The sequence below is a fragment of the Arvicanthis niloticus genome, chromosome X (genome assembly GCF_011762505.2).
Source record: "Arvicanthis niloticus isolate mArvNil1 chromosome X, mArvNil1.pat.X, whole genome shotgun sequence".
Lineage (NCBI taxonomy): Eukaryota > Metazoa > Chordata > Mammalia > Rodentia > Muridae > Arvicanthis > Arvicanthis niloticus.
The window spans coordinates 99,661,294-99,672,783 of record NC_047679.1 but is presented as its reverse complement, the minus strand read 5'-3'; the positions used below and the strand labels follow the sequence as shown (position 1 = coordinate 99,672,783).

The window sequence follows — 11,490 nt, the reverse complement described above, 5'->3', positions numbered from 1 at the left end:
GCGGGGAAGAGCACAGGGGGTAGGTAGATAGAACAGTAGGGCCTAAGGGGCAGAGACACCGTTTAGGAGCTTTGTAGGTAGGATTTGAGGCTGGGAGAAAAGGTGATTGAAGTGATAAGGAAATAGGAATAGCCTTGGAGTTTTGAGGGTAAAGGGATATATATCTAAGGTGACTGGAGTGACTTCCCGGAAAGAAAACTTATACCCAACCTCTAAAGGAGACTACAGGGATGAGTGATAAACTTTGGTGGGGAGTGAGTATCTGACTTGAAGGTGTTGAGGATCTCCTTTTTTTGTTCATTTGTTTGTGTTTTTGTTTTTCTCCTGTAACTTTCACTCCTTCCTCCCAGCCAGATTCCGAGAGAAATATCCCTAGATGCTGAAGCCTGGGAGCTTCCAAGATGGTAGTTGTGTATCTGAGCTTTGTATACTCAAATCCGTTTTCTTCACAGCCTCTTGGATTTTTTTTTCTTTTTTTCTCACCACGTTCAGCTTATTCGTGGTTTTAAAGTGGTAGGTAATAGCCTAAGAGTTGTGCTGTTACTAGGTGGGAAGAGTAATGTTTTCATAATGTTGGTTATTTGTGTGATCTGCCCCAATAGACTGAAGAGTCCATAACAAACAGCCTAAACTTGAACTTTGATCCCACTGTGTCCTCCTGACCTGATTTACTCTGCCTGTTGTTACCTAGTGCCTCCTGCTGTTTGTGCTTTAATAAAGGGATTGAAGGAAAAGACCCAGACATGAATGGGCTGGAGATAGGTATATTGAGGGGCTTTGGGAAGGCAAAAGAACTGCATTTGCAATTCACATGTTGGTGGAATAGAATCTGCTGGAACACTGTGTTCTTACCCAGTGGGCATTTGGCAATATCTTCTTAGAGGCATTAACATTTTTTTTCTTTAATAGCTTTTGAGGGTTTTTTTTTTTTTTTTGAGATTGTATTTCAATTACTTTTTTCTTTCCCTTCCCCACCTCCAAATCTTCCTATCTGTTTCTCCCTGCTCTTCAAATCCATGACCTGTTTTCATTTATTGTTATTGCATGCTTATAAGTAGTTGTGTACACATATGTATTCTAGAGGAATTTTTCATTTGTCCCACTGGGCAGCTTCGAACCTGTTTGCATGAACAGGCGCAGCTTTTCTCAATAAAGAGTTCTCTCTTTCAACATATCAGCAGTGCCACATGTGAGGAGTCCAGCTTGAGAGCATAACAGTCAATGAGTTCATCCAGTAACTCCCAAGGAGCTTAATAGGGAGCCTTTGGAATCACAACTTTCCCCAACGATAGTGAGGTCTTTTTTTCCCCTCCTTGACTTATATACAGTAGAGTTCTAGAAGCTATGAGCATAATATGGGCTGATATCACCACCCTTATGATTCTAGTGTTCTCTCTACTTATTAATTTATCAGCTTTTATTTCTAATATAGTAAATGCCAGCAAATATACTTCACCTAAGCCAAGGCTCTGTGAAGTCTTCCATAGACCGGATATTCTGAGTCTAATACATTTGCAGGCCCTTGGTCTAGCTGACCATACTGTGTGAGAAACTCCTATAACACTAATGAAATTGGGTCACCAGGCTTGGCATGAACACTCAATTCTAAGCCTTACCTGTGAGGCACTTACTTAGGGCTGGCTGACCCCAAAGAGAAGCTTGTTTGCAATGGAAAACACCTTATCAGTGACAAGAAAACATCTGGCATTGGCCTATTAACCAGTAATTCCCTGCCAATTGAATCTGCACAAACACAACGCTGTTATTGTTCAGAGAAGGTGAGAAAAATACTTGACCTATGTGCTGGCTTTTGTGCCATTAAAAATTTTTTTAATGAAATCTTTTCTTTTGCGTTTAAAAAAAGCAGTGCACGCTTGTTGCAGAAAGTAAACAGACAAGAGTTAGTACATAGAACAGTTAAAACCTAGTGATTTTAGTTAACTAGATTTATCCTTTTGTATGGTTTTTGAAGGCAATTCTCTCCATCCCGAAATTCAGAAAGGGAGTTACAGGAACAACCATGTAGGGTGCAGGTTTTTTTAAATATTTTTTTTGATTTATCTATATTTTATGTGTTTTTCCCCTGCCTGTATGTCAGTGTCCCTGGTACACATGTCCCTGGTACCAGTGGCAGTTTGAGGGGGTATCACAACCCCCTGGAACTGTAGTTTATACAGACACTTGTAAGCTGCCATGTGGGTGCTGGGAATCAACTGGGTTCTCTGGAAGAGTGATGGCTGAGCCACCTCCAGCCCCAGGATCTAGGTTTTAACTCTTTCAAGGCATTTCCTGGTCTGCTGTGAGGCTGAGGAAGATGCTGTGTGCCCTTTTACTTAAGAATTGTTTTTGGATTTTGTGTTTTACATTTCCATGTCAAAATGGACACCTAAGAATAGGGTTTTGAAAACTGTAGGCATAGTGTGTTTTGGTACTTAAGTAGGTGCTAGTCCTGAATGTCTACTGTCATCGGTGTACTGGTTCATCTTGCAACTTCCTAACTGTAGTCCATATCTATCAGTAGCCTCTTTTTTTAACTATTTTAGTGGCGGAGTAGTTAAATGCACACCTTTAATCCTAGCCCTTGGGAGACAGAAGCAGGTAGTTCTGTGAGTTTGAGGTCAGCCTGGTCTACAGGGTGAGTTCCTGGCCAGCCAGCCAGTGCTACACAGAGAAACCTCATCTTGAAAAACAAAAACAAAACCAATCTACTTTAATGCTGGGTAGAGAGCACTTACACAGAGTAGATGAAGCCCTAGGTTTAATCTCCAGCCAGTTCTGTAAAAAAGGAAGACCAAAACCCTTGCTTTAAAGTAAGTATAGGAGATACGCTTAAACTTTCTTTATATTGGTGTTTTCCGTAGACTTTTATTTTTTAAGTTTTAAAAATTATTTTTTAATTATTTTTATTTTTTTCAAGTCCAGGTTTGTCTGTGTAGTCTTGGCTGGCTTGCTTGCTTTCTTGCTTGCTTTCTTGCTTTCTTTCTTTCTTTCTTTTTTTGTTTTTTTAAGACAGGGTTTTTCTGTGTAGCCCTGGCTGTCCTGGAACTCACTCTGTAGACCAGGCTGGCCTCGAACTCAGAAATCCACCTGCCTCTGCCTCCCAAGTGCTGGGATTAAGGGCGTGCGCCACCACTGCCCGGCTAGTCTTGGCTTTCTTGGTACTCACTGTGTAGACCAGGCTGTCTCTGCCTCCTGAGTGCTGGAATTAAAGGGGTGCACCACTACAAATGGCTCACAAAAACCTTTTGTTGGCTTTCATTTGAATGAATTATAAACAATGAAAGATGACCATTTGGGGGAAAAGCCTATCAGTTAGAGACATGGAAAGGGCAACAGATGAAAGTTCTTGCCTAACAGCATTGCTTAATTGTTTCCATCGTTTCCTCTGTGGTCATCGATTTTTTTATAACTAGCTTAACTTCTGTTTTTTTTTTTTTCCCTCAGACAGGGTTTTTCAGTGAAATAGCCCTGGCTGTCCTGAAACTCACTCTGCAGACCAAGCTAGCCTCCAGCTCACAGAGATCCACATGCCCCTGCCTCTTTAGTGCTGGGATTAAACATTTAAACCCCCCCCCCACCATGCCCTGCGTAACTTCTGTTTTATTTAAAGGCTTGAATGAAACTTAAAAAAAAACCAGCTTTACTAACTATCCTGAGTGTAGTTCAGGTTGGGGCCACTCCCTCCCACAAATTATTAACTGCCCGCTGTAGGCTAAAACACCTCAGCCAGGCGAAAGGGAGACAGCAGTGGACAGTGGAGGGTCCGCTGTCCTAGAGCCTACGTTTTAGAGGGTGAAGATAGCCTGATAGGTAAGTAACATTTCAGATAGTGTAACAGATACGAAGCAAGATAACAAGGAATGAAAATGAATAGCTGAGATAGTGGAGATAGTGGGTGCTGGGGTGACCTGTGTGCTTATATTATGTGGTCAAAAGGCTTTCTTGTGTTCAATGACGTTTGGGTGGAGACCTTGGTGCTGAGAGGAGGCCCACCATACCTGTAAGTATTTGGGACAATGTGGGTGAGGAGGTTCTGGGGAAGAGATGGGGAATGGGAAATCATGATCAGACTAATGTGAATTTTCAGTCAAAATACAACAAATAAATTATTTAGGCTAAAAAAGGATGTTTCCCAGCTCTTAGGTATAGTAGCCTATTTTCTGTTTTTTTTTTTTTTTCCCAATGGTCTTAGTCTCTGAGAGGATGAGGTGACTGATGTTTGCCGGAGCTAGCAGTTAGACCTACTGTGGGGTGGCCAAAGGTCAGTAAGTTTTTGCTAGGGGGCAGGCTCTGTAGGTAAGATGGTGAATTAGTCTTCTGTGGCTTTTACACGATGTTTTACAAAAAGCCCTTTTGTGTCTTTGAATGAGCAGTAAGAGTGCAGGTAATTATAGGCTGGCCTCACATGATAATGCTAGTCTCTCCTACTTGGGCTCCTTTTTGGGGGGTTAGGGGAAACATGGTCTTACCGTGTAGCCCTGGAACACTCTGTGTAAATCAGGTCAACCTCAAATTGAAGAGATCACCTACCAATAGCTCTTTAGTGCAGGGATTTAAGATGTGCACCATCACATTGGGCGTTTGAAATATGCCCGTGTAGGCAGGCGTGAGGCCTAATGTGGAGAGCTAAAAAGTTGGTGAGGAGAATTAATTTTCTCAAACAACCAGCACCTCTCCTTTTGGAGAGCATCAGAAAGAGAAAATGTTTAACACCATTTTCCTGTTAGTTTGTTTTCCCCCTGTAGCCTTACCACAGTTTGTTTAAACAGTAACTTTGATTTCATGATTCAATTAAAATTCATCTATCTGTGGTAGAGACACTCAAAAGGACAGGCTCGACAATGTCCACGAGTCAATTCGTTATCACATCTGAAGGGTTCTAAATGTTTAAATATTCCTGTGTATCTAGCCTTCTTTCCCTGGAATTTACAGTGGACTTGTGTCTGCAACCCAGCATTGTCTCAGCACTGGAGAGAGCTTCTGTGACCCTGCTTCAGGAAGGCTGTACTTCCTAATCACAATTTCTAAAGTGGTCAGAGATTCTTCCATTCCAGAAGTGTATTTTATGAGTGCTTGTTGGTATCCCAGTGTACATTGCAAAAGCACTCTGGAGGCCTGCCAGCTGTGTGGCTCGGTAATAGGCAGTCTCCATTACTTCAGTAAAGTTGTCTCATTTTCTTACCTACTCCCTGACCTTAAAAAAGAATCAAGGAAGTTGTTTTATGGTTTGAAACAGTTTGTTTTGTTAATTTTAACTGTTGCTTTCACGTACCAACATTCATAGCTTAAAATCTTATTTGCTGTTGCAGTGGACATAACAAAAAGAAAAATGTAAACAGGGGAGTCACAGGTAAACGTGAGAACAGCTAACCAGATGTAAACTCATGGGAAAACCGTCACTTAACAAAGAAAACAGGAAAGAAATTGTGGACCTTTTGTCCTGCTGTGGTGTTTTTAGTGGTCTCATTCTGTAGCCCAAGCTCACCTGCAGCTCATACTCTGTAGCCTGGGTTGGCCTGGAATTCGTGGCAGTCCTCCTGTCTTAACCTCCTGAGTGCTGAGATTATACACTGTGCCCTGTTTTGTAAAGAGAGAGTGTGTGTGCACATGTATATGAGTACATATGTACATGTTGTACGTGTGGGAAGTAGAGGGCAGTTTGCAGGAGTCAGTTCTTCTATTCTGTGGGTTCTAGGAATTGAACCTAGTTCCTAAGTTGTCAGGTTAGTACAAGTACCTTTACTTCTGAGCCATCTCTCTGACCCCATGCCTTTAAGAAAAAACATCTATTTTATATGTATGAGTGTTTTGTTTGCGTGTATGTCTGTGTTCTACATTCATGCCCTGGTGCTCCATAAAGACAAGAAGTGGGAGTTGGTTGCCCTGGAGCTGGAGTTATGGATGGTTGTGAGCATCATAAGGGTGCTGGGAATGGAAACCCAGGTCCTCTGCAAGAACAACAAATGCTTTTAACCACTGAGCCATTTCTCCAGATCTGTATCCTGCCCCCCACCCCCAACACACACTGAAAAACACCCCGCTCTTTGGCCAACCTCAAGGTAAATGGGTAAAGTTTAGGATAGGACTTAATGGACTGAGAGTGGGACAGGATCCCATCCTTTATGTCCTATGTTTACTGAAAGGGAGGCCTGCTTGTATGTCTGCCATGTTTATGCCTGGTACTTGATGCGATGGGAGGTTGTTGGGTCTCGTGGGACTAGAATTAGACTATTGTGAGCAGCCATGTGGGTTCTGGGAATCCAGCCTGAGTCTTCTAGAATGACCAAGCCATTTCTCCATCCCTTGTTGTATGGATTTTGTTTCTATCTATTTTTTTTTTCCAAAACAGGATTTTTCTGTGTAACAGCTTTGGTTGACCTGTAACTTGTTCTATAGAGCAAACTGGCCTCGACCTCAGAAATCTGCCTGTATCTGCTGATTAAAAGCATGTGCTGGCATGGTGCTTTGTTTTAAGTTTTAGTCTGTGTACCTTTCAGGCACATTTTGGGCCAAACAGACCTGTGAAAACCTAGCCACGTGTTTTTTTTCCCAATGCTTCCTGTTTGGATAGCCGAGTTCTGAAAACCTATACATGACCATTTGGAGCAGCCCTGACAGCAGCATCGAACTTGAGAATGTTGCTTTTTGAGGCACGATCTTTTTTCTTTTCTTTTGAGTCTCAGCTCCATAATCACATATTATAGGATATATTCAGCTATGGCTTTGAAAAGCAGGACAGCATTTAAAATACAAATTGACTTTAAAATAGTTTGGCTGTTCTAAAAATCAAGCATAGCAGTTAAGTGTGGAAATCACTTGCTAGAGACATTCAGGTATTACATTTCAGAATTAAACTCTCACTTTATGGGAAAAGCATTATTCATGGCTTGAAATCTGAGTCACAGTTTATGGAAAATTGGCTTGACCCTTGTGGCAATATCCAGAACACTGATAAGTTCATGATTTGCAAGTTCAAAAGAACTGGCCTCCTGTAATAAGACTGAGCTGTATTTCAGGTCCACATTGCAGGGTATTTTCACTTTGATGTAATCAATCAGTATTTATTGAAAACCTAATATGTATTCAGTATTACTAAGAACACTAAGAGATAGAGGAACAGTAACAGACCTGTTCTTTAGTGTGACAGACAAGATAGATGACATTCATATGAGAGACACACTATTAGGAACTGTGGCTTGGATAAGATCTTATTAAAGGAGCATATTGGAATTCAAATGAGTGATGGAAACATTTGTAAAGGAAATCTTTATCCAATCACCCACTCACAGACTTTGGTATTTTATTAATAATAAATTGCTTACTATACATCAGTTTCCACAGCATACTAATTGCTGTGAAGTGGCAGTTTGGAAGTGTTATATTTTGGAGCCTTTGTCAGTAGGAGAGACAGGATTCAATGACAAAATAAGTTGGATTTGCATTGCCCTGAGAGCTGATGATGTTGAATACTTTTAAATATATTTATCGGCCAGTTGTAGTTTTTCATTTGAAAATTATCTGTCATTTGTCCCTATAATAAAAAATATTGAAAGAGCATTAAAAATATCAGTAATTCAAGATAGTGTAAAGTCCACTGAGATGTGCAAATATGTTTTATGGACTGTCTGTAAGGGCTTTTATATTCAAGGGAACTTTGTGGAGAAATGTCTACTAAACAATGTAAGTATGGGTCTCTTTTTTTATTTTTATTTTTTTGAAACAGGTTGGTTGTAGGGGGCTTATCTGGCCTAGATTGGCCTTGAACTCATGATCTTCCTGCCTCAGCTTCCGAAGTGCTAGGATTTCAGGCCTGTATGACCACACCCAGCTTCAGCCTCAGTTATAAGCATGAGAAAGAAAATCCGATGGATTTTAAGCAAAAAGGGAGTTTATTGAAATCATAGTGGGGTAGAGTTTGGTAGCACAGACCTGTAATTCCAGTCAGGAGAATGACGTTCTTAGCCAGCTTGGAAAACAGTGAGTTTAAGGCATTCTGGGATATATAGCAAGACTGTCTGACTGGGCAGGGTGATTCCTGGGGATTGGGAGGCAGAATCAAGCGATTTCTGAGTTCAAGACCAGCTTAGTTTACATAGTGAGACACTGTCTCAAAAAGAAAGGGGGGAAAAGCTGGGCAGTGGTGGCACACGCCTTTAATCCCAGCACTTGGGAGGCAGAGGCAGGTGGATTTCTGAGTTTGAGGACAGCCTGGTCTACAGAGTGAGTTCCAGGACAGCCAGGACTACACAGAGAAATCCTGTCTCGAAAAAACCGAAAAAAAGAGGGGGGGGAAGGAAGAAAAAAGACTGTCTTAAAACAGACAGACAAACCAGAAAACCAGATAACCCCTTCCCTCAGGTAGCAACAACAATAAAACCAGAAAACTATAGTGGGACATATTATATAGTCTTTGAAACCATAATTCCACTGTTAGATAAATATTCAACACACAGGTTTATCAATCCATGAAAGAGTGTTTACAGTAGCATTTGTGATTGAATAGACTAGAACATTTCTAGCTGTCCATCAACAATACCACAGATATATAGCAAAGGTTCACCCCATAATCAAGCAGTACAATAGAATGAATGGATTGCAGTCACACACACACCACAGTGAATCTCACAAGTCATAATGTTGAGTGAAGGAAGACAGACCCAGAGGAGAGCATAGTGCATAGCTAAAAAAGAGGCAGTAGTCATCTGTTACAAGTCAGGATGGCATTTTACTTTGGAAAAGGAATATTAACTGAATGAAGAAGCTATAGGAACTTTGGGGGTATAGTCAGCCTTTTTTGTCCTCTATAGGTTCCATATCCACAAATTAAACCAGGTATGAATCAAAGGATGAGAGAAAAAAAGTATACTGAATACTATGGACTTTTTTTTAACATCACATTTGTGTTGTATTATGTAAGTGATCCAGTGGGGTTATAGAAGGATGTGGATGGGGTATGTGCAGATACTGTATACACCATTTTATGTAAGGAACTAGAACATCTGTGAACCCGAGTATCCTTTGAGTGTCCTGGAAGTGGTTCCAATAGGTTCTGACACTGTACTTGGAATGTTCTGCTTCTTGAAGGAGGGTTCACAGTTGCCCATGTAATAAAAAAAAAGCTCTGAGCTGTGTACACCTTTTCCTTACATGTTATGTTGTGTATGTTACATCTCAGTAACATATGTTGCTTTAAAGTGAGCAAGGGTTGAGAATGTAGTTGTGTGAACTTGCTCCCCAGTTCAGTCTCCTGTACCCAAATCACAAAATAATGTGTAAAAAAAGGTACATAAAGTTTTTATCAAGTTACTTAGAAAGAGGACGAACTCTGGTCATGTATACTAAAATCCAGTATCCCAGGTCATGCTACTGGATTGCATTGCTATGATCAAGTGAAAAAAGTTAAGCTTCTACCATTGGCTAGCATACCTTTTTTCCTGGGTCCTCGAACCTGCTAAGCTATTTCCTTGTCCACAGGATGCTTTTTCTGTAGCTGGTTCCATCCTCAGCTCTTTTACTTTACTTTAAGTCGGGGGTGGAGTTGTTAGGGACAGTTTAGCTGTAAGGGAGGTTGGGAAAGCAAGTGTTCAGCATTTCCGGTTTCTATAGTAGCCAATGATGAGTGGACCAGAAGTTAGAATCATGTTGAAGGGTACAGTTATTTTACCTTTACAACCCCCAAGTAGTAGTCCTTGAGGTGAAGATTTAAGCCATCAGAAGGAAGTGGAGCTCAAGTGCTACAAACAGTAGAAGTGAAGCTGAGTGGAGTGTAGCCTTTGGGCCCAGTGGAAACCAGTTCAACCAGATTAAAGGGTGTGTTCTGGGAAAATGGTCTGAGTGATGGTAAAGCAATAGGGTGGGACAAGATTAAGAGTTACTTTGAAAGTCAGACAGGAATTTAAATTTGGTTTGGGAGTTTGGGAACCAGTAAAAAAAAATAGGCCTGAGTGTTGGAGAAAGAAGTGGTATCTGGCAGTGTTTTTTAGAGACAGCTCAGAGGGATCTTTAGGAATGCAAGTAAGGATGGAGTGGTAGATTGGGAATAGAAGTAGGAAGAAATGCCTTTGTATTTTATGGTATGGGAGGGATCAAGGGAGTCCATTTGGTGGAGGAAGTAAAACAACGAATCTTGATTTTAGAATTGTTTAGTTTGAGCTGATGAGCCTAGAGTGCAAAGGTGGACTTGGAGAAGGATGGATAGGTGTGTCTGGGTTCTTGGGGCATCTCTCTGTTCTGTCTTGTTCTAGGAGGTAGATTGGGTATCTTGAGTTTTATTGAAAGAGATAAAAGTGAACTACAACCCAAATTCTCTTCTTAAACCTTTACTTTCTCACCATGGCAAATTGATTCTGTTCCTGCCTTCCACAACATTCTTTCTTGCTTTAATTGTTTTCTTTTTTCTTTTCTTTCTTTCTTTTTTTTAAGACAGGGTTTCTCCTGTAGCCTTAGCTGTCCTGAAACTTGCTCTGTAGACCAATGTGGCCTCTCAACTCATAGAGATCCACTTGCCTTGAGATACTGTTTTTTTGAGACCAGCTTAGGTTAGCATTTTACCTGCCTCAGCATCTTTTTAAATATTTTAATTTTATGTGCATATATGTCTGTGACCACATGTGTTCCTGGTGCCAGCCTAGGCCAGAAGAGGACATCAGATCTCCTGGAACTAGAGGTAATATTGGTTGTGAGTCGCCATGTGGTGGTGCTGGGAATCAAACCCAGGTCCTCTGGAACAGCATCTGGTTCTCTTAACTACTGAGTCATCTCTCCACCCAGCTTTTGTCTCCTCCCTCTTTTTGTTTCATTCAAGTATTTTAGATTTATTTTTAAGTGTATTAGTATTTTACATGAATATATGTTGGTGTACCATATGGATGCCTAGTACCCATGGAAGCCAGAAGAGGACATGAGATCCCTCGGAACTAGAGTTTTAGACAGTTGTGAGCTGCCATGTGGTTACTGGGAATCAAACCTTCATCCTCTGCAAGAACAAGTGCTCTTACCCACTCAGCTATTTCTGCAGCCTAAGCTTCCTGAATCCCGTGCCCCAGTTTCCTGGATGCTGGGGTTGTAAATGTGCACCATTGTGCCTGGCTTCTCAATTACTTTCATAATAGTTTTGAGTGGTTTGGATAGAAGAAGATTATCCTTTATTTTTAAATTGATTTTAAGTATCACATAAAATTGTACACAATAAAATGAGATCATGATTTTTGGATGCATATGAATATTGTCTAATTTTAAAGAATCAAACTAAATATTGATCCCTGGTGTTGCTCAGTTGTTTGTGGGAAAGCTTTGAAAATCCTTTCTTTTTGAAGTGTGCAGTACACTGCTGCTGTCCCATGCAGTGTTGATATTGAAGCATATCAGGGATGCTTACTCCTAAGTATCCTAACTGTAACTTAGTTTCTGTTGATTGGCATTTCTCCATCTCTTCTCATCCACTCTGCCCAGCTTCTTGTAGCCATGAGTGTACTCTCAACTTCTAAAGAC

The 11,490-nt window shown here is 40.9% G+C and overlaps 1 protein-coding gene across 4 annotated transcripts in view; it reads left to right on the top strand.

The window, feature by feature from the left end:
- Lamp2 (lysosomal associated membrane protein 2) overlaps positions 1 to 11,490 on the top strand; it is a 57,296-nt gene that overhangs the window by 10,405 nt on the left and 35,401 nt on the right. The gene's annotated exons all lie outside the window — the stretch shown is intronic.